The sequence below is a fragment of the Chionomys nivalis genome, chromosome 9 (assembly GCF_950005125.1).
Source record: "Chionomys nivalis chromosome 9, mChiNiv1.1, whole genome shotgun sequence".
NCBI classification, from domain to species: Eukaryota; Metazoa; Chordata; class Mammalia; order Rodentia; family Cricetidae; genus Chionomys; species Chionomys nivalis.
Window position 1 is genome coordinate 21,329,799 of NC_080094.1, and position 23,842 is coordinate 21,353,640.

Consider the following 23,842-nt stretch of genomic DNA (forward strand, 5'->3'; position numbering starts at 1 on the left):
ACTTGGCCAAGCTCTTGCTTCAGAATCCTCTGGGTAAGGTCAGAGAGTGAGAGTCACACACAGCAATGACCAATACAGGTGCATAGGTCCTGTCTACCCTCTTGCAAGGCCAAGTCTAGTGGGGAAGCAATATTACTTGAAGATGCTCTCCACAAGGCTGTGACAAAGCATGACCAATGTCAGGAGGAGGTAGTAACAGAGGAACTTATCTTGCCTTCCCCAGGTCACTCTGTGACCGTTTGGGTCCTGCAGCTTCTTAGCCTTTTTTCTACTTTCCTTCCCCACTCCTTCTGTGTGAACATTCTGCCCATCTGACAAAAAAAATACATAACACTTTGCCATTCTCACCCACTTACTCATACAAAGCTTCCACCATGCCTGATCCTTCTATCTATTCCTGCTAAGATTCAGGAAAACAGGCATTGCCAAAAGTCTGAGTCAGCTGGGGCTGGCAGCAGCAGGGCACACATCAGCACAGGTTAGTGCTCGCTTCCTAGGCTGCACTGTCTGGAACCAGATGAATTCCTCCAGCAGTGCTACATCTCAACAGGGACCTTTCTCAGTCCTTCCTTCTAAGTGTCCTCTCCTATGAGAGCACACCAAACAAGCCCCTATCCAGGTCTTGAGTGCCCTCTCCTATAGGGACCCAAGCCAGCCCCTCCAAGGGAGTAGGGGTTACTCATCAAAGAGATGGTACCCACCCAATAACAATCCACAAATAAGGCCCAGTGCTACAGAGGCTGGAGAAAGCCCTCTATCTGCCAGTAGAGAACGCCACTACACAATCTGATAGAATGGCTATGAGAAAGTGACACAGTCAAACACTAGGGCTGTGGAGAAACTGAGTGACACAACCACCTTGGAAAAAGGATTGGCATTTTCTTATAAAATCAGACATGCAATTATCACACAACTCAGCAAGAATAATCAGGCAAGTAGCATAAAGAAATAAACATGCGGCCGGGCGGTGGTGGCGCACGCCTTTAATCCCAGCACTCGGGAGGCAGAGGCAGGCGGATCTCTGTGAGTTCGAGGCCAGCCTGGTCAACAAGAGCTAGTTCCAGGACAGGCACCAAAGCTACAGAGAAACCCTGTCTCGAAAAACCAAAAAAAAAAAAAAAAGTTACCATGGGGGAGCTGGGCGGTGGTGGCGCACGCCTTTAATCCCAGCACTCGGGAGGCAGAGGCAGGCGGATCTCTGGGAGTTCGAGGCCAGCCTGGTCCACAAGAGCTAGTTCCAGGACAGGCTCCAAAACCACAGAGAAACCCTGTCTCGAAAAACCAAAAAAAAAAAAAAAAAAAGAAAAAGAAATAAACATGCAAGTTCAGGCAATTCTCTCTGTAAAGCCCAGAAACTGAAAATAAGTAGCTAAGTGATTGAATGGTGGCACATCTATACTATGGAGTATACTAGGGAGAAGAAATGAATTAAGCCACATGATGACTTAAATAAATCTCATGTCATTTGTGCTTAGTGGGTGAAGCAATCCCTCAAAGTTTCACAGTGAATGACTATTTTTATAACATTTTTGAAATGACCAGATATTTTTTAAATGAGAACAGATTAGCAACTGCCAGGGCAGAGGGTATACCCAGGGAGAAGACAATGGGGAAGACAGGAGGGAAGACAGTAAAATAAACTCCTACACATGTGCAGTGATGGAATTGCTCAGTGTCGCTGCGACCATGGCATCATTAAAGAAACTTGATATGAGAAGAAACTGCACTCACTGAACATGGACAAGAATGAGCACACTAACAGGGAAATCTGTAAGACGGGTGGTCTGTGTTTTTGCCACCATCCTGGTGTAAGATCCATGGAAACTGGCTACAGGGCAATACAGGTTACCTTCTCTATTGTTTCTTGCATATAAACCTGCAATCAAGTGAGTTAAAACTTAAGACGAGTGTTGCTAAAGCAGCAGAGACTACAGCAGCAGTGGCCAGGAGACTGGCGACTGGTGATATGCCTGGGTGTTTGCACTCAGTTCTTATTTCCCACTCTCAAACTTCCCAGCTCTGCTCAGGCCTCTGGAGGAAACAGGACTTCCTCACATACACTCACCTGCAGTCTCTGTCACTAAATTAAGGGGAGATCACTGAGGATGTGTGGGACAGCTACATTTCTGGGTTAAAAAAAAGACCATAGGAGAGGTAGGAGGAGGGGCAGGCTTTACTACACAGGCTGACAGATTAAAGTTGGCTTTGTGGCTCTATAAGGTGGGGTATCAATCATACCCACTTTACAGATGGGTACATGCACCTCAGAAAGGCTGGAGAATGTGCCCAGAGTTAGCAGTGCTCAGTGGCAACCACATTTACTGGACTGTACAGCCCACCTCACTGTTTCCCAGGCCTTGGCACCCTCCCAGCTGGGCACAGAGGCATAGGCATATCCAAGCCCAGATCCTACTGTTAGGGCAGGAAGGATCTAGACTGAAGGCAGAGACCTGACTTTAGGGGCAGGAGTTTGCTTTCTGGGCTTTCCAGTGTCATCTATCTGGTACTTCCAACTGGCAACAGCACACCATATTCACACAGTCCTTGGCAAACTCAAAGCATCCCGCCCTACACTGTTACTCTGAGATAGATGCACCACTGTGACTGAGGGCAGGAGTTCTCCTGCTTGTCTCAAGTTATTCTATTCTGGTAAGGGTCCAGAAGCCAGGAAGCAGCATGAACCAGACAAGCCCAGGTTCAAATCCTGTTCTGCCATTCACCAGTTGTGAAGCAGTCACCTTGCAGAAAAGGAATGATGACATAGGCTACATCACAGAAGCCAGGCTCTGCATGACCCAGTATGGAATGGTCCTACTGGCATCTAGGAAAGAGGAACTAGGTCAGATTCATAAGTCTCCAGCTACAGGGTCTGTGACCAGTATGGGGAGACAGAGGATTCCATAATAAGATGAACATACAGGGCAATTACTAAAATCGATGCTACCAGAGCACAGCAGACAGGGCTGACTTACTAGGCTTTCAGGAATGAGAATGCCTAGCCTAAAAGTCCCAGGGGAAGCAGGTTTCAGTAACGGTGGTGGTAGGTTTATGCCCAAGATTGGCGCACTGAAGGCAATACTATGAAAATGCCAAGAACTCACCTCTTAAGAGGAGGGAACAACTCAGAACTAGACAGGGTCCTTGTCATCATTTGTATGGTGGAACAGATACTATGTATGGTGGTCGCAAAAATGTGCTGTCTCCCAGGAGATGAGGGTTCTACTACAGCCAGGGATCGAGAAAGGAGACAGAGTTCTAGCCTACCTCTCAGGGTTACACAGGGCCAGGGTCTGCCTGAAGAACACAGAGGCCTGAATCCTGGCATTAGAAGGGGAGTGAATGTGTGAGAGGCTAGACAAAAGGCAGTAAGGACTGGACAGACAGATAACAGGAAAAATGAAATATCTTGGATTGGCTCTGGGATATAGGCCCCAGCTAAATAAGGGCTAAGACTAGCAGAGAGGACTTGGGGCTCCTTAGGGGGAAGGCATATCTCTACTGGGCCCTGACCTCACACAGGACGGCTCTCATTTCTCTCATGTGAACAGAGGCTAGGGCCTGACCTTTGCTACTGCCAACACCTCATTCTGGCCAGCTCTCCCACACAGTTCCTTGTGTGTTCAAGTGTCACTTCCTTTTCTTTCGTCACCTTTCCCACCTTTAAGGATTCACTCGTCACTTGCGATAGGCCAGGGGCAGTAGTGGGAATTCTGTTTTGGCATAGACTCAGGATAATGACTCAAGGACTGAAGGCTGTCAATAAACAGCTGTTGAATAAGAAAATGAACCTCATTATTGCTACCCAAATTCTACAACTGCCAACAATTAAGATTTTTTTTTTGTTGTTGTTCAGGTTAAGTACATGCCCATACTGTAATCCTAGAACCTGTTTGAATTCAGGGATGCTCCAAGTTCTATGTAGGCCTGGCTAACACAGTGGGTTCCAGACCAGTAAGGGCTCAGAGTAGAGTGACATCCTCTTTCTTTGTGGGTAACATTACTTGCTGTGTAATCATGAAGACCCCATAAAAGCTGGGCGTGGCTGTATGCTCCTGTAACCTCAGTGCTAGGGGTAGGAGAGACAAGAGAATGGAAGGGCTCATGGCCTCCAGCTTACCCAGACTGGCAATGTGGCTCAGTGGGTAAAGGTGCTTAAAGCCAAATGTAAGAGAGAACTAACTCCCGTAGTTGTCCTCTGGCTTCCACACGCACACTGTAACACATGTGCACACACACTAAATAAATGTAATTAAAAAAAGAAACAGAAAACAAAAACAATGCCCAGTCCATCATGCCCCTGATTCACAGAAATAAGGAAAAAAAGAACAGGACACCTGACACCTTCCTCTGGTCTCCACACTTGCACATATGTGTATGTGTACACACACACACACAAAATACATATTAAAATTAGCCAGGCATGATGGCACATGCCTTTAATCCTAGCACTTGGGAGGCAGTGACAAGAGGATCTCTGGGAGTTTGAGGCCAGCCTGGTACAAAGAGAGTTCCAGGACAGCCAGGGCTGTTACACATAGAGACCCTATATCAGAAAAAAAAAAAAAACCAAACCAAAGAAAACCTTAAAGAATAAAATTTAATGGTGAGGAGGTGGCTCGGTAGGAAAAGGGCTTGCTCAGCAAACACTAGGACTCAATTTGGAACCCCAAAACCCACATAAAAGCTGAGCATAAGCCGGGCGGTGGTGGCGCACGCCTTTAATCCCAGCACTTGGGAGGCAGAGGCAGGCGGATCTCTGGGAGTTCGAGGCCAGCCTGGTCCACAAGAGCTAGTTCCAGGACAGGCTCCAAAACCACAGAGAAACCCTGTCTCGAAAAACCAAAAAAAAAAAAAAAAAAAAAAAAAAAAAAAGTTGAGCATAGCACTGGGGGTGGGGGAGGGACAGGACACAGACAGGTGGATTCCAGGGGATTGTTGGCTAGTCAGTCCAGCTCAAATGTAAGTCCTGGTTTCAGTGGGAAAGTCTATTTCAATAATGAGGAGAGCAATAAAGGAAGACAACTGATACCAGCCTCTGGCATCAGTACTTTGATGCCACTTTGTTTTGGCCCAACACATTAGTCTTCAAGGTCCTAAGAGCCTTCCTGATTCAGGACCCTGTTTTGGTCCCCACTAACCTTTCTCTATAGCTTTCTCTATGGCTTCCACTCCTCCCACTTTGTCAGTGTGCCTCCTCCAAACATACCACACTTTCAAGTGTCTTTACAAATGTACCTCTTCCAGACGGAACCGTTCTCCATCCTTGTACTTCCTGGCCTATCAGCTCCTCCACCCTGTGTCTTCCCTCTTTCTATCAACTGCAACACTCAGGGTTAGGGTTGTGCTCATGTTTAATCATGGTGCTTGTGTGTTGGTGTCCAGTGCCTAGCCTAGAGGCTGCAAAGGTACCCTATGTCAAATCAACTTCAGAGGGAGGCAAACGGCCTAGAGATCTAAGAGGTTAGAACTGAGAAGCATAGCTCTGCTTTCTCACAATTGATTGCTGCCTCCCTGCCCTCAGAGATGTTGGTGTCAGAGTTTACAACATAGTTTAAATGTTAACCAACTAACTCTTGGTTCATTACTGGAAAGTTCTGACTTTCCCTGAGAAGTTTGGGAGTGAACACCCTTTCAGTATAACTGTCTGAGGACCCTTGTACTTAACTTCAAAGCGTCTGCTAAGCCACAGCATGATGATTCATATATACCCCCAACCACATGCTTCCCTCCCACCACTTAGCCATGCAGGCCCCTCATGCCAAGGCAGAAGCCAATTTGCAACACAGTCTCAAAGTAGTTAGCATCCTTGTCCCTCAGCACACAAATTCTCATTTCTTTGAAGCAGTTGACCAGAGTACTTCATTTCTGCCTTTTTGCTTCAAGATTTCATCTGGCAGGCACCGTTTAGTGGCACCTGTGTATGGCTTAACCATATGGAAGGTACAGACAAGAGGATCAGGAGTTCAAAGCTAACTTCCACTACATAGCAAGTTCAAGATCAGCTGGGGTTACAATGAGACTGTCTCAAAAAGTAAAATATTAAAGATTTTACCCACTGCCAGGTCAGGTGAATGTTTCCACATTCTGCTTTTTAAAGCCAGAGTGTCTGTTAGCTAGACAGAGCATCAGACACTCAGGGTGGCTGGGACTCCATCTCCTAAGGGAGCCCACAGCAGCCCCTAAGAAGCTAGTTTCTACAAGTGCTTGTTTGGGAGCTGGGCTAGGTGATCCCAAGGCCATTGCTTCCTCGGGCTGCTGGCTCTTGGGGCATGGTGAAGATAGAGGAGAAGGCCCTAGACACCTCAAGGAATGGATGACAGGAAGGAAACGGAACAGACCTTAGTCGTAGAAGGCCTCCCAGCTCCAGGCTCCACATGAGTAGACAGGGCTGATCTCAGAATCAAGTTCTCTTATTTCCTTCTAGTGGTGCTGCTAGGCCTGAAGATCTCATTCCCGCTCTCACTCAACAAGAGGCTGCCAATCCTAAGCTAGAACAGGACATTCTCTGTGTGTTATGGCACAAATTGCTCCAAGATAGCACCATTCAATCCCAGGCTTCTCTCTCGTTCCTGTCTCCACCTCAGAAGTAGGGAAGCTGGAAAGAATTCTATGCAGTAAAGCCAGCATCAGGGACAGGTTACCCTCAGAGCCACCATCCTGCTGACAGCTGCTGTGTAGCAGCACCACCTCCCTTGAGGTGCCTCAAGTCAACAGCACTGGACTGGCAACACCTTTCAAGCTAGTACTCTCCAGGTCCCACGATCCCCTGCGTATTAGGGAGGGGCCAAGGCACCAGGAGATGCTCTTCAACCACAGGGTACCCAAGGGCTGCTCCATAGTAGAGCATCCCCAACTGCTTTCCCACCCTTGTCTCCATCTACAGCTACCCTCACCTGCATCACCCACACATTCCTGCTCCTTGGGGTTTGCCTCCTGTTCTACACTTCTTGTCCCTTTTCCATCCTGCTCCCTGGAAGAATTCAACTTACGGCACTATGAGACCTTTCAATCTCAAAGGTCCAACCTACCCAGTCCCACTCAGGGACTCTGTATCTGCACCTGCTTTGGGCCTCAGTGTCCACAGAAGTCAACAGGTTACAAAGGTGTCACACAGGTGACAGTTACAAAGCTCAAGGAGCTGGTCCTGGCTTTGGCACGCTCAGAAGTTATGCTGCATTCCCATAGGTAATAACGATGAGGGGAACTGAGGTCAGGCCTTAGTAAGAGTTCCAGAGATGAGCAGGATTCTACTCTTTACATCAACTCTAAGCATAAACCCTGGGGCTTTTATGGTCATTCTGACATGTGTGTCCCAACAGATAGAGATGACACTGCCTTCTCATGCTGGCTCTCATCCAGCCAGCAGGAGCCCTTTTCATGCTGTTTATTGCTGCGCTCTTCATGGTTTTCTGGAAGCCTGTTTAATGAATCCCAAGTGTACTGCAGAAGGGTTACCCAGTGTCCATGGGCAAGAAATGTTTCATGGGAAAAAATGTGTTAGATACACTTCATTCAAGCATGAGTCATACTGCTCTTGGCCATGAGTTCAACATTAATAAACCCATTTTATATTAAATAATGAATATTTTAGTGGAATCACACATGAAATAAGTGTACTGATTGACTGGAGAAACTGTGACCAGAGACTTAGTGTGACCCTGTATTTCACACAGGAGCCAGGGTTTGGTATTCATTGGGAACATAATTACCATGAGCAATAAGAACTGACTTATACTATATGGTAGCTGACTAAATCCTCAAACCAAGACATGAGGCAGGCTCTATCTGTTACTCCCCCACTTCACAGAGGAGCACACACGGAAAGTACAGGGCCGGGAGCACAACCCCTACTATATCTACTATAGCCATAGCCCTGACCATCCACAGAAGGGTGTGATACTCAATGGTCTGGTGGGGGAGTCAAGGTAATGACATGGGGTGTTTTCCACTGTTCATGGGGTGAACCACTACCACTCCTGAAACCATGCTTTCTGAACAAATCAGGGCGTGCATACCTCCTGGGAGACAAACCAGGCCCTTCTGGAAGACACAAAGTTTGGATGGATGGCCAACCCACTGGCAAGGAGCAAAGCAGGATGGGCCAAGGTACAGCAGGACAGACACTGAGCAGAGCACAGCTTTGCAAAATTTTATGTAAAGAGGGGCTGGGAAAGAGGCCAAGAGAGAAAAGAGAGTAGCCTCCTCTCAGCAAGGTCCTCAACTTCTCAACCCTCCTCCATGTCCACAGAATCCCTCAGAGCTGGGCTGCAATCAGAGAATCTTAGAGCACATCAGACAGACTACTGTCTCCACAGCCCCAGTGCACTTGGCAGGGCCACAGGGAGGTCCAAGGCCATCTCAAGTGGAATGGGTCACATGGATCTGAATCCTCTCCTCCCTCACATTAGCCTTGCTCTCCCAGAGAAGTGACCCTGCCACCTCCAGAAGTCTGGGGATTTCCCCCTTCCCCCCACCAGCAAAACTCTGTCCTAGGACAAAAGTTCACTTTACAGAGTCTTGCTTCTCTCCTCCCACCAACCTGAGCTTTTCCCTCTCCTGCTCTATTCTTGACCTGTTCATCCTAACTCCCATTCCCTGCCCAGGCACCAAGTGGGGTGCTTCCTGAAATTCATTTCCACCACTGTATTCAATGAGCAATCTGAAGGGGCAGCATTAACCCCTTGTTGACCCTGTGCTGAGCCCACAAATCATCTAGTTCTCCTCAGAGCCCTAGCACAGTGAATGTTCTATGCCCCGGGGCTTATTTATCACCATCACCCCAACTCTAGCAGTACTAAAACAAGAGGTACAGTTTCTGAGCATGGGAATTAACCACAAATTTCCTACTGTGCACCATAGGTATAACCACATGAACAAGTGCTGGTAAGAAGACAGTGTCAAGATGCCAGCACTCCAGCCCAGCGCCAACCTTCAATATGTACAGTCTGCCTGACCTGGTGGGAGGTGGGGGGAGGTGATGCAGAAAATAAACCCGAGCTTTTCAAATACTGGCTCACAGCTTGTCAACCTTTCTGCTAATTTCCCAGGAGCCCCGCCTACAAAGCACTGCTCGGAAAGTTTCAAAATCTACCTCACTTGCAGTGCTGACATCAAACCTCAGTAACAGGTCGCAAAACCCAGGCTTTTCATAAGCCATTGCAGGCTCTGAATCCAATGAGCAAAGCCAGACGCTGCCAGGCACCGTACACCTCAATTGCTGGGCTCTCTTCATTATTTTGAATGACCAAGTGCATCCCAGAATAGAAAGGCGGTGTCAACAGGCTCATTCACTGTGCCTGGAGTGACAGGTGGTGTATTGGGTAACAGAAGCAGAAGCCAAAAACCCTGGGCAGTTGAGAAAGAGATGAAAGGAATGCAGGGCTAAATAGGGAAAACCAGGAGTTCAGTTCAGGTCAGCAGACACAACTCTCAGGTCTGGAAGGAGAGGGCTCTCCTCAGACACAAGAAAACAGCATGTGTGAAAAATACCTTAGAGACTCTGGCTGACCATAGACATGTCTCAGGCTTCATGGCCAGAAGAAGGCCCAGGTCAGGGAAGGCTGCCCCCCTGACTTTGGGCAACACTCAGATGACATAGGCATTTCTTGAGAAAGGGACATGTTCAGGCTGGAGCCTGGCAATGGGCAATCCACACAGGGAGAAGTTTCAATTTATCCCATTCCAGGAAGTGCTTGTAGAGTGGACACATACAATCACCTTATGGGGTGACATCAGGGAGCAGGAAGTGGGTTCTGGTTCTTAAAAGGTCACAGAGCATTAGGTAAAGGTGCTTACTTCCGAGACTGGTAACTTGAGTTCAATCTCTGAAATTCAGATTGTGGAAGGAGAGAATTGACTCCTGAAGTTATCTGTGTGCATACACACATACACACAATAAATATTTCTTTAAAAAAAAAAAAAAAAGAAGAGAAAGTCATGGCAGCCGGGGGCAGTGACCTACACCTGTAATCCCAACATTAGGGCCCTGCCGCCATTTACAAAGGACCATCTCTGATGTGGCCCTGTAGTCCCAATCTGAGAGGAGCTGCGGAGGTGCAGGAACGAGCACCAGTGAAATGTCTCTCTTCGGTGCCCAAAAGTCAGTGTGAGGTCCTTAAACTTCCCAGACAGGAGCCTATCAAGAGACAGCAGTTCCCCCATCCTTAATTAATCCCTAATTAATATTAATCCACTATGCTGGGTCATAAGCCACAGAAATTGCCTGGAGGTATGGTACTCCTGGTCAGGCAGCTGAGAAACTGTCCCTATTATGGCTTCAGGGGCCCACATAGCTGCCTCTCAATTCCAGGCACTCTAGGAACTCTACCGGCCAGAGGCCAGGCTGAGGGTTCAGTCCCCTGCCCCTGTGCCCACACAGTGCACGGCTGGCACTGGTATCCCTCCACCTTTTCCCGGTATACTATTTCTGTCAAGTCACAATAATCACACCTCCAGGCCCCTGGACTATCCTTGCCTGCAACACCCTTCTAGCAAGGAGGGCACCCTTGTGTTCCTCCCTCAGAGTCACCTTACAGTCTCCTCAGGTTCCACCCAGGCTCTGCTCCCAGGTCAGCACCCCTGTTTGGGTAAATACAGGCCTTTGATGCCATTCTGGATTTGCTGGCCTATTTATTGCCTTAAGCCTTTAGACCCCGAGTTTCTTGTAGATGGAGACCTGTGGTTTGCATGCCTCTAGCTCCATCTCAGGCCTAGGAAAACACAGGTAACAGAATCAGAGAGGTGCCATAGTGGGCAGAAGCCAGAGGTGCAGGAATAAGTGTCATCTCTGTGCCTCTCCCTCATGCTCCTATAGCCTCTCTTACCTGAGCTACCTTCCCAGCACCTCTGAAATCAGCACGGTGACATCCGGTAAGATTGCTTTCAAAGGTCACAGTATGAGGTTCTTGAACTAAATCTTATAATCTGACCCCTTAAGATGTTTTTACCATTTTCCCTTATGCCGCTAAGGAAAAAAAATCAAGGCTCAGATTCTGTTCAGCATTACACAGCAAGTCATGTTCTATCTGCTAAGTATAAGCCCTGCAGTGTTTGTCAAGATCCAACTTCATGGCATCCAGTTTCACAAATAGTAAAAATACCAGCTGTTGTCAGCAAAACAGGTAAGTTTGAATTTTTTGTTTTTGTTTTTTTCCAAGTCAGGATTTCTCTGTAGCTTTGGAGACTGTCCTGGAACTAGCTCTTGGGGACCAGGCTGGTCTCAAACTCACAGAGATCCAACTGCCTCTGCCTCCTGAGTGCTGGGATTAAAGGCGTGTGCCACCACCACCTGGCAAGACGGGTAGGTAAATTTGCCCTCCCTTCCAACAACAGCAGGATGATAGCAGAGTGCTTTCAAAACCCAGGTTGCACCCCAGGGACCTCAAGAAGGTAGATGGTACCTGAAAGCTTCTACCCTTCTAGGTGTTCTGCCAACACTGTCCCAAGGCTTCTGGCCGTCCTACCAGACCCTTCTACTCTCACAAAGAGACCTGTGACATCACTTGCCTCTTGACAGTCCCTTCCCCTCCTAGGACTGCTACCTATCTGGAAACACAGGAAAATGCCCAAGTTGGGGATGACACAGGTCCTACTGGACATGCTACACCTGGTGGACTGGTTTTTCATGTGTTGAGAAGGACCCTAAAGTTGTATCCCTGCTCAGTGGGAAGGCTGTGACTGAGCTACCTGTATTGGGTCCAATATGAACAACAGCTGCCAAGGATAAGGATCGGGAAAATGATCACTGTGGAAATAATGCAGGATGATATTCCTATGGCAGAGTCATTGTCCCTGATCTCCTACCAGAATCTTTACCCCACCTCATACACTCCCATCAGTACGACCAATCCAGGAGTTTCTAAGGCAATGTCTCACAGCCAGCAAGATAGAAAAAGCTTCTTGCTCCCCAGTCCAGGTTTTCAAAAGATTGGTCAACAAAAAAAATACGGAGAGGGACAATTCAAAGAGCAGGCATGGCTGGGTTTCAGTCAAGTTTGGAGTTATACGATATGACTGTGGGCAAGTGATCTTACTTCTAAACGCCACTTCCACAAAGTAGAAACCAGGAGCCCTGATTACTTTGCATGTAACACATCTGGACATTGAGCTACATGCTTAGTGATGAAAAGATAAGTCCATTATATTTTGTTTAACTTATTCTGGGAAGTACTGTCCCTTCCCAAAGGAAGCACTGACACAGAGGGATAGACATGGCTCAGATCCTACTGCAAACAACTGAAGAATTATGTCTGGGGCCCTCTCCATCCCATGATTCTGCTCCCACAAAGGTATTTGTGTGTCAGGCTTTCCACAGACTCTGGGGAGGACACTCTTCCAGGGAGCAGCAGGCCTTTACCAGTTCTGCTGGAACCCAGCCATACACAAATAGCTCTGCAGGGTGCAAGGAGATTTAGTCACCACCATGGGAGCTAATTATTCACAGATCCCCTTGCACCCTACTTTTCAAATTATCTCCCTCTTAAAGTGGGCTCCTGGATGAGGCACCCAGACTAGTCAAATCAGACACAGATGTAGGGCAGTGGGGCTGGGGCAGCAGGAGTGGTCCATGTGTAGTTTCACTTTGGGATGATGAGGCGCTCTGGAGACAGATGGGAGGAGTGTGGAATGGTGAAAATGCACCTAATGCCACTGGGCTGTGTGCATGAAGTAGTAAACTTCATAAATTTTGAGAAATGGAGTAATGAACAGTACACGCGAGTGAGGGGCTCTACCATGAGCCACTCTGCAGTTACCAAATGACTTTTTTCATCCCACATCCCAAAGTCACAAAAATATACATTTAAAACCCTAGGCCTGAATCTCCAACTTGGCTTGTTACCCTTTTTCATCTGTTTTCTGATTTTTGAGACTGAATTCTTAGAGTGCACTCAGGCCTCAGGCTGGGCTCGTGCCCATTACTAACCCAAGTGATGTATTTATGAACAGGTGCTGGTTCATACTCTGCCTTTCCTTCCTCAAAGTTAGGAAACAGCAAGTGAATTCAAACAGAATATGAAGCTTGGAGGTAGACGGGGCAGTGATATCTCTTAGTACTACAGAACCCTGGGAAATGGCAAGACAGCCTCAAATGTGCAGAGTAAAACACTTCAAAGACAGAGCAGAACATCCTACAGATCCACTGTGACATACGGAGACAGGAGTTATTCTCATTCTACTGCTCTAACATAATTGCCTTGTTAAAAACAAACAAAAAAAACATTTATTTGTGTGTGAGCAGGCCAAGGGAGGTCAGAAAACAACTCTGTGGAGTCAGCCCTCTTCCACTTTTATTTATTTTTTTTAAAAGATTTATTTATTATGTACACAGTGTTCAGCCTCCATGTATGCCTGCAGGCCAGAAGAGGGCGCCAGATCTCATTACAGATGGTTGTGAACCACCATGTGGTTGCTGGGAATTGAACTCAGGACCTCAGGAAGAGCAGTCAGTGCTCTTAACCTCTGAGCCATCTCTCCAGCCCCTCTTCCACTTTTTTTTTTATTTTTATTTATTTATTTAATTTTAGGAATCGGGTCCTTTTTTAAAATTTTTTTTATTGTTTATCTAACTTTATTTTATGTGCATTGGTGTGAAGGTGTCAGATCCCCTGGAACTGGATCTTCAGACAGTTGTGAGCTGCCATGTGGGTGCTGGGAATTGAACTCGGGTCCTCGGGAAGAACAGTCAGTTCTCTTAACTGCTGAGCCACCTCTCCAGCCCCCCTCTTCCACTTTTAAGTAGGTCCCAGAGATCAAACTCAGGTCATCAGGTTTGACAGTACACTTATCTTCTGAGCCATCTTGCTAGCCCCTAGAATTACTCTTATACCTAAACTTTTAAAATGCTCATTTGGAGATGGCAACTTTGCCAAAAAAAGAATCAGAAACATTCCATTTTGGCTTTCTTAATCAAAGGCAGTATGTCAGGTAGAAAGAGCCGTGAACCAGGGCTTCAACTCCTGACTAAGCTGTATGATTTTGGACAAGTTACTTTACCTCTCTGTTCCTTTATCACTGAAAGCAGCACCTGCCTCCCTTAGCAACAGGGCACTACGAAGTGTGTAGTGCATTAAAGAAAGTTACCATAGTGTGGGAATACTGAAATGACAATGACTTAGGAAAAACAGTAAGTAGATCTGCAAGTTTTTATATTTTTCATTTTTATTTTGTTTTTAAAAGTAGGGTCTCAGTGTGTAACTCTGACTGGCCTAGGACTTGCTATGTTAACCAGGTTGGCCCTGAACTTGAAGAGAAAGAACCTCTTGTCTCTGGCTGCTCTGCAGTGCTGGGATCATAGGCATGTACCTCCATACCTATTGAAAATAAGACAATCTCTTCTGTCATCATTGCACAAGTACACTTCAGGACCCTGGGCTCTCACAGGAAGCAAAAAACGCTGCTCACCTCAGAGTTAACTAGGTTTACTTACTCATTTAGATGTGCCCAGCCCTTCTTCTGGTCCCTAGAAATTAGCAAGCACTCCCCCAGGGTCTTGCTGGGGCTGTCCCCCTTCCTCCTCACCCCCAGTGACATCCTCCAAGCTTCCCAAATAGGTTCCTTTCAGCACCTGTCTGATTCTCTCAACCTCTTAACACAATCACATGATATCTTGGCTATCTGTTATCTGCTTGGACAGAGTCCCCAAGCTGGACTGAAGTCAGTCTGGTTCTCTATGCCCTCATGCCTTGTTGCTAGCCTCTGGTACTCAGTGCAGAAACATTTGGAAAGCAGAGTGGAGGTAAGGCTGAGGAGGGAGCAGCTGGCTGGCTAACCGGCCCTCTCTGGACTGCTCTCACTCTAACAGCTGTCAAATAAGCTCCCAGGGTGCTGTCATGCAAGCCCCACCCCTTATCCCTTCTGCCTTGGCACAGGTAGCAGATACCTCCTGACTGTTGACCACACCCCTGTGCAGAATTACTGCCACGTCATGAAGCGTGGGAAGCCTGGGAAGGCAGAAAGTTCCAGGAGAATCTGGAACTCATGCACAACAGGCTCTCCATCACAGCTCACAGAAGAAAAGTGCCCAAATGAGCACTCTGCAGAGACATGGCCCGGCTCTCAGAGCCAGACAGATACTTGCCCAGAACAGATCTCTCTAGCTGAACAGCTCCTGACATCTGGAAAGCCTGCCCTAGGCTTCCTAAAAATTATGTTTTATTTGTGCCTTCCAGCTTGGGGGAACTAAAGCCCTTCTTGAGTCCTCGACTCCTTCAGATCCCCAACCAGAGCCATTTTACTAGCAAATAGGCAGCTAATGGCTGCTCTCCAAAATAGCTCACCAGTCTGCTGATACCTCTCCAGGATGGGTACAAAGTCTGGGTGTTTTAAGTCATTCTCCCAGGTATCAGTCTGGACTCCACACCAGGCTTTGGGCCTCCTCATTACACTCCTCTCTTCTCTTGAGGGTGAGACCAATCAGGTGATAGGAGCCACTGTGTTTGTAAGCCAAGAACCTGATAGGTCTGAACTACAGGTTTGCCTGAACCTAGGGGGTATGGGCCCATCACCATGCTGCTTTTCTGTGTTACAGGGTGTAGCCCGGTGATCTGAATTATCAATATAACCCTTCAACAGAGGGCTTTCTGACATCTTTGCTCAGCAAGTATCCTCAGGGAGTAGATACCAACTCATACCAGAAACCTGAGTGTTAAGATACAGGAACCCAGCCGGGCGGTGGTGGCGCACGCCTTTAATCCCAGCACTCGGGAGGCAGAGGCAGGCGGATCTCTGTGAGTTCGAAGCCAGCCTGTCTACAAGAGCTAGCTCCAGGACAGGCTCCAAAGCTACAGAGAAACCCTGTCTCGAAAAACCAAAAAAAAAAAAAAAAAAAAAAAGATACAGGAACCCAAATCCATACCACTGAAGAATAGAGCTGGGAGGACCCACCCTCTGCAGAGAAACAAATGGAGACCCTGGGGGCTTCTGAACAGGGAAGAGCTAGCTGGAAGCCACCTATCAACCTGAGACTTAAAGAGGTGAGAAGCCATCTGAATATGGATGAACTGAACTCCATAGGGCTCTCAGGCAAGTTGATCCTGAGAAGAAACTGCTTCAAGGCTGAGGAAGAGGTGGGTGCTTGCTCTTACCTTTAGGAAGAGGGAACAGCTCTGTAAAAGCTGAATTCCAAGGCTGGATTTCTTTCCCAGGCCATCCCAGGCCCAGCTCTTGTTCAGCCCTGCCCCGGAAGAATGGGGTGTTTAAAAGGCAGTAGCTTTCCACCTGGGGGGCCTAACGTGGGGACCACACCCGGGAGAACTGACTTCACCAGGGCCGTCCTATTGGCCCACTCCCAGACTGCCTAGCAAGGGCGCCACCACTGTGTATAGCCTGGCGCCTCTCCCCACTGGGCCCCACCCACGAGCCAGACCTCCGGAACACGGGTGGGACCCAGGAGGGATAGTGAGGCCTGCTCTGCACAGGTCCCCGATGCCCTCCCAGCCAGGCAGGGTTTGCAGTGGCTGCTTCCTGCTTTGCTGTTTCCTTTCACTTTGGTTTTTAAACCCAAAGTAAAACTAAACAGAATGTGGGAAACAGGCAGCACTGAGGCCTGGGAGAGATGAACCCCAGCTTCTGACTGGCAAGGGTGTAAGTTTTTCCAGCTCTGCTTTCCTACCAATTAAATGTGGAAGCTTGCCTTCCTCATCCCTGCAGTCACCGGGGGTTAAAAAGGAGCCGTAGAGACGACCTATCTGGGGGGCCACCTCATAGGTGGCACAGAGACAGCCTTGTGATCTCCTGGACTACCTGTCTGCATCTGTCACCTGAGCCCTTTGTCCCACATGTATTGTGGAGATCCCAGCAACCTGGAGCAGAACAAACTTAGGAAGCTCAGCACAACCTTGGCGCCACTGCACAGAACAAAAGACACCACCACCAAGGGCTGCCCTGGACTGCTGAACTGCAGGCTGACCAGCCTTTTGCTGGGCCCTGCCAGCAGCCCACCAAGGGTTGGTCCCAACTTCAGACCCTCTGAGGTCCCCAAAGTCACATGAACTATCTGGCTGGGACTGCTGCACTCTAAGCTGTTTTTACCATATTCCCTACTGACTGGTTTGCCAGATCTTCCCAGTAGCCCAGGGAGCATGAGAAAAGCAACTACAGGTCTCCCCACCATTTAGATGAGGAAACCAGACACTCAAGAGAGGGAGGGGGCAGGAGTACAGTGACCAAGCCTGCAAAGGGAAGTATCTGAAGGAGCTTATTGGCCCTTGATGCTATCAGGCAAATATAGCACACAGGGAAACTCCTGGACCCACATAACACACAGGGACCAAGGTACCCATAACAGTTCACTTACCCAGTCTTGGTTCTACTCCTATGCTGCCCCCGCCCCTTATTTCCTTCATTGCTTCCTTCCTTCCACCAGACATAGTGAAAGGCAGTTCCTTGGCTGAGGGCAGCTATGTGACAATGGCCAACTTCTTCCCCTCTCTGGGCCTTGCTCCAATGTAAAACTGTCAGCCGAATTAGGAAAGTGGAGTTTTGTTATTTTTTTGAAACAGGGTCTAACTAGGTAACCCTGGCTGGCCTGGAACTCAATATGCAGACCAGGCTGGCCTCCAGAGATGCACCTGTCTCTGCTTCCTGAGTGCTAGGATCAAAAGTGTACACCACCATGGCAAGAGTGGTTTCTTAACTAAGGAAATGAATGTGAATCTGATTGGGGTACTTTACAAACATGGACACTTCCAGCTAGGTGTGGTGGTGCATGATTACAATCTGATTACTTGAGAAGGATTAAGAATTCAAGGGCTAGTCTGAGCTTCTCACCTGCCAAAAAAGGGAGAATGGTAAAAAATGTGTGGTGTTTTTGTTTCTTGGTAATTTGGAAATATCTGAAAAACACCGAAGTGTACAGACTCTCAGAAACAGATATTTGGCTTATAAGAAAAGCTGTTATTACAATTGCACACAGTTACTCAGAGAAGACCTTGCTGCTTCCAGCAGCAAACTCAGACACAGTGAACTTCCTGAGCAGATGACGTGATAGACAACTGGTGGGTTACATAGATGGAGAGTCACACAACCACTAGAAGCAGGAGGACACGGACCTGTGTGTGTCCAAAGAGAAAAGCTACATGAGACAGACAGGTGAAAAAGGCAAGGTACAGAACAGCAAGCAAAGATGATATAATAGAAAGATATGCTAGTGACACAGCTGTTGGTGTTGTAGTGACTGAGCTTGTGCAAGTGTGCAGAGGATTTCTGAGGGAAACAGCAAGTCCAGGCAGTGGTTATGCATCTAGGTTAGAGAGACACTAGTATTTTCACTGAGTACACGTGCTTAGAAAGTTTGAATTTTAAAGCCATATACATGTACAATTGTGCATATATGTGAATATGTATGTATACCCACACACATATTTAAAAACATATAGACATACATTTTACAAAATTAATTCCAGAAAATTTTACAGAGGCACCTTCCTGCAGCCCAGGAGCCTAGAGTTTTTGGCTTAAGATTTTGAAAAAAAAATTTCTCTCTCTTGCTCTTTCTTGTGTGTGTGTGTCCACAGAAGCTTGAAGAGTGTCCAATTCCGGGGAACTGGAGTGAGGACAGTAATGAGCTATCTGTGGGTGCTGGGAACCTAACTTGAGTCCTCTAAGCAGGAAGCACTCTTACCCTGAGCCATCTCTCCAGCCCTCAGGCAGCTCTATCTTGACGTTATCTCTGAGTATATTCTGAGGCAGCCTAGATGTTGGACTCTGGGGTGTGATGGAAAGGTGGTAGGTGTGTGTGTCAAAGCAGACTTCAAGAACAATCTTGGCCTTGCGGCATAGGAAGGTTCTGAAGAGGGCTGTGTTTGCTGAACCTGTGGAGCAAGAAGGGGGTTCTTACTAGGAGGGACTAGGGAGATGAAGTCAGGCTAGCTGAAGAAGGGAAGGCTATTTCACGCACCATGTGTTTGTAACAAGTCCCTTTTCTCCCAGGTTTGGTTTCTACTCATGGGAATTGAGGGGGTGGGTCACAATGTTTCTTGACTTGGCCCCCAGGACCAGCCTTTATCTCATCTCATTTAATATTAAAGGAGGCAGGGTGGGTCCCCAGCTCTGCACATGGCTATAGGGCTCCACACCTGTGCACACTGTAATCAAATATTTGGAGGTTGAAGAAAAGTCAGACCAGGAACTTGGGGAGAGCAGTTAGTTCTTGGGTGACTTCCCACTAATGAAACCTAGCAGATGGCCCTCTGGGAAGACACCCTTCCTCACCTTCCCATTAATAATGCAGGCATTACTGAAAACCTTTTATGGTTTATTTTTTGTTTTGTTTTTTTCTTATTTTGAAGATCAGTTTGCAGAAACTTATACTGTGACTAGAGTTACCTTAATGTTCCAGGCTAGGATTCACAGGTCGCAATTCTGGATTCCTGGGTCCAAGTCAGAGGGGTCTGCAGTGAAAGAGTCCAGGGCAGCAGCTCGGAGGCGGACCCCACTACACTCTGAAGCTGCCACACTCTAAAGTTTAAGCCTCCAAGGGAGACTATATATTCCCCAGGCTGGCTCACGGCCAGACGCGCAGTAACATCATGATAAAAACTTGTTGAATCAATGAGCAGCTCACACAATCACCTTGCTCAAGTCACTTTCTATGACTGAGCCTCAGTTTTCTCTTCTGGAATAAACAGATAAAACTGCAAAGGTTTCCTAGGGTCATATAAAGGTCTACTGAGGTGACAATGGATAAAAGTTTTGCAAAGCAAATCAGGCTAGACAGACATTAAAGATCCAGAATACCGTGCTACAAAGAAAACAGAATGAACACACACGAGACTCAAAGTTTCTTTGCCTGCACCTGACAAGTATTTATAGCTGAAAGGGACAGCACAGGTCACTCTAGCCCACTGTCTAAATGACATTTCTGAGGCTGCCTCTGTTCCAAAGAAGCATGAAAATCCCTTTAAACAAACTCTGTTAAGATTTTGTTATGAAAAGCATGGTTGCAGTCATACCAGTGTACAGCTAGACTCAGAGACTATTTGCCTAATTAGACTAGCGCATGGATGCTAAGGTGTTTACTGGTAACAAAGGAAGGATTGGAGGGATGCCACTGCATGGTGGCTGAGGTGGGATGGGAGTGCTAACATCAAGAGGGGAACGACTAGCTGAGAGATCCTGGCCAGATCATCAACTTTCTGGCTACATGCCAGGTACCAACACTGATGCTTTCTACAGTGGCCATTTGTAAGTATCAGTCTCTCCTGTCTTCCCTGTGCTGCAGCCTAGGAATCTGGACCCTGGCTCAATCTGGTTCTTGCGACAAGTCTCTTTCTATCTTGTGAGCGACTGACTCTAGCTGGGAGTTCCAACTTAGCCCAGAAGAGGGAACATACACAAAAGCAGCACAGCTCTGGGCGTAAGGATCCTTAGTGCCTTAGATCTTCTCATCTTACAGAAATTCTAAGCCGGTACTCAACCCTGACCTTAAGGATATTCGGAAAGTGGTTTTGTAAAAATGTTTTCCTTTTTTTTTTTCCTCTTGTTAATACAAGGTTTCATTCTGGTTGGCCTGGAACAAGCTAGGTTTTCACAAAACTGAGCTCTGTGAAATTTAAATTATGGTCTGCATGCCCCTTGTCTCAGGATCCCTTGGTCCCTGACAGCAGAGATTTCCTACTAAGCAGCAGGACTGAACTGTGGGAAGAGCCAAGGCTTGAAGCCTGCCAGCCTTGAGCTGGAGCCACATTTCCCTTATCTGTAAAACGGAATTTGATAAGTCCACCTGCCTCTGGCTTGCTGTGCAGATCCGCAAAGCTGCTTATGGAGGCCCTGGCACAGAGCCTGTCTCAAGGCAGGTGCACAAGGAGTGTGCTCAGAGTGCCACTTCCTTCTCCACACCAGCAACACATATCCTCCCCAGGATCTGGAGTCTCTGCCGGGCTCTCCTCAGGGAGCACAGCCTTTATCCCATCTGCTCTTCTCATAGGCCCCACCCTAACCTCATCCTTCAGTCTCCTTTGGGTGCAGCAGAGCCTCCTCCCTGTCAGTCATTTTTATTTATTCCTATTTAGCCAGTCTGAATTGCCATCTTGAAAGAGTCCTACAGTTGTGCTTTCCCAGTATCCCAGTCTTCCAGGACTCCCCAAAGCCTCTGCTACTCTACTGATGTTCAATCTGCCTGCTGATCCCTTAGACTTTTCAATCAGAACCTTGAGGCATCAGCAAAACCAGCAACCATATGCAGCTCTCCAAACACACACTTAACTTTCCAACCCCGCCCTCTAGCAAGTCATTCTCTAGAATGCCAGCCCCACCCTCTGCCTCTGCCAATTCAACCCCCTCAAAGGGCTCTTATTCCTCTGGCTCACATTCACTTCTTCCTTCTCAGACAATGCCTTTCCTCAGCAGCCACTTAATTACAGACTGTCACACAGGCTCTCATAATTGTAGGCCTTGTCTTTCTCATCAGCCCCTAAGCTCCCAGGAGCAGAGGACTAGTCTGTCTGTTCTTCCCCTTTTGCTCTCAGCAAGCCAGTCCAGGCTGAGAGGGCAGGCGGCTGGGTAAGGGCGGGTTCCTAACACCAAGTCAGCTCCCAACTAATCCCAGTTCAACCACTAGAAAGTATTTCACCCATCGTCAGACTAGGCCAGCCACTGCAGGACTGGAAGAGGCCTGGAGGAGACTAGGAGAGCGGTCTAACCTGGCTCTCCATCAGCCTCATTCTAGGATTCTAGTCCTTCTTACTCCCCAAGCTTGCTTCCTTACAAAGTAATAAGAAACAGCCATCTTTTAGCTCTAAAACTCAGTTTTATTATCTTTTAAGCAGCCTTATCTTCCAGAATGGATAGGGAAGCAAAGCAGCAGAATCCAGCCCGAGCTGAGTCAGGAAAGGCAGCGCCAGCCAGCACTGGGAAACCCGGGAACTTGAGCAGTCTTCACACTGAACCTCTCATCGACCTCATTAAATTGCTGCTGATGACTGGATTTCATTGTTGCTCAGGTGTTCCATTCCACAGCCATTAGCCTGGTCTGCCCTGATATGCCTGCTGCCAGGAAGGCTCATCTGGAAGGTGACATGCTGCCACAAATAACCAGGCCTGCCCCAAACAAGGCTGACAGTAGTAACCATCGCTTCTCAAGGGATCACCCAAGGCAGGCATTTCTATCCTACTCTGGCAGAAAGAAAACGAAGGCACAGACTACTGATAAGTCCAGAGCCAGACAACAGGCATGAGTAGGCCATCACTCAGAGCTAGCTACTCCCAGCTCAGCTTTCCCCAGAGCGCTGCCAACAGGCTCAACTTCAGACTTCTTCACAGGATTTACTCCTGTCCTAGACCTGACAAACGAGGATGTTTGGGGTTAGAGCTCAGGAAAACTGACGTCTATAAAGATGAAGAACCAGAATTTTACATATGAGGAGGCTGAAGCACAGATGAAGTGACCTGCTAAAGTCACAATTTAGGCAAGTCTATGAACCTAGAATTGAGCTTACAGCTGGGGCCAGGTGGGGCTTCATGGACGAGGGATTTGGCAGTGTAGGCAACCTTGGAGAACAACAGTTTGTACCACAGAGGGGCAACAAGGCCTAAGTAAAAGCTTAGCTGGGCAGTAGCTTCTTTCTTGATGTGGAGCCCTGGAGAGTGAAGAACCTACATTCAGATCCACCCCAGCCACCTTCTGCCAAGAGACAAAGAGACAGAGAGATCCTTTCCCAAGTCCACGGAACTGGGGCAAAAACTTGAAGGCATGTGGCATCTACATCAGGCAGTAGCACTGGGGAAGTGTCTGCTTGCTTCTCAAGATGAAAAGCCAGGAGGGTGATAACTCAAGTCCCCGCCCCACCTCAAGTCTTTAAATGTGAGATGAGCTCAGAGACTGGGAAATGTCAAATAAACCCTAGCAGAACAGGTATCAGAACAGGCAGCCTGAGTGACAGGCTACCAGGCAGAAGCAGCAAACTCTGAAGCAATGCTATGGGCAGACAAAGTCAGGAGACCAAGACTGCCCGGACATTGTCATGCTGCAAGACCCAGAGTGGGTCCACATTCCTCTATGGTTCCCGCACTCTTCACTCACTGGCTTCTGGTTGTTGTGAGGGGCAATGGTCAGGAAAGAGCTGTGGATTCACAATGCCCCTTCCAAGGCCCTGGAGATGAACGAGCACTCCTATTACGACTCACTCCTGGACACTGCGAGGGAATTTCCATGTTACCTGGACCCCAACCACAAGGGTGAGGGGAAAGACGGGGACATCTTGTTCTCATAAAGAAAAATCTGACCCAGCTAGTATGAGCGAAAAGCTCACACTTAACGAATGTCTACTGTGTGCAGGTTTTTACTTATATATGTAAAATTTCACTTAATTCTCATCACAATTCTATGATATAAATGATTTTTCAGAGTCGGACGAGGAAATTAAAGGTCAAAGAAAGTAACTTGCCCAAGACAGCACAAGCATTAAATGAGACTGATTAGAACCCACTCTGCAACACCTGTGTAAGGGCTGATTGTGTCTGGTGTACTGACTCAGCTCAAATACGACCTCTTCCCGGAAGCCTTTCCAACCCATACAGGACCTCTCCCATCAAAACCCACAGCTGACATTAGTACACAGCTGGCAGCACTCAGCATATTCTCCTTCCTTACTGGGATCGGGCATACTTTTAAATAGTAAGGCAGGCACAAGGATGCACAGGTGGCCTGAGAACCTCAAATGTAATATGCAAAGACCCCAAGAGATTGAGCCATCAACCCCCCATTCTTTAGAGGGAAGAACAGAGAACCACCAGAAGACCAACTGTCACGTGGCAGTTTGGCACCAGAACTGGGAACAGAACCTTGGCATTCTACCTTGCAACCTTTCTTTAAAGATTCTCTCATTTTAGAATCAGTCTTAAAACA

General features: G+C 47.6%; 1 protein-coding gene across 4 annotated transcripts in view; it reads right to left on the bottom strand.

The window, feature by feature from the left end:
• Dlgap4 (DLG associated protein 4) overlaps nucleotides 1-23,842 on the bottom strand; it is a 152,298-nt gene that overhangs the window by 17,561 nt on the left and 110,895 nt on the right. The gene's annotated exons all lie outside the window — the stretch shown is intronic.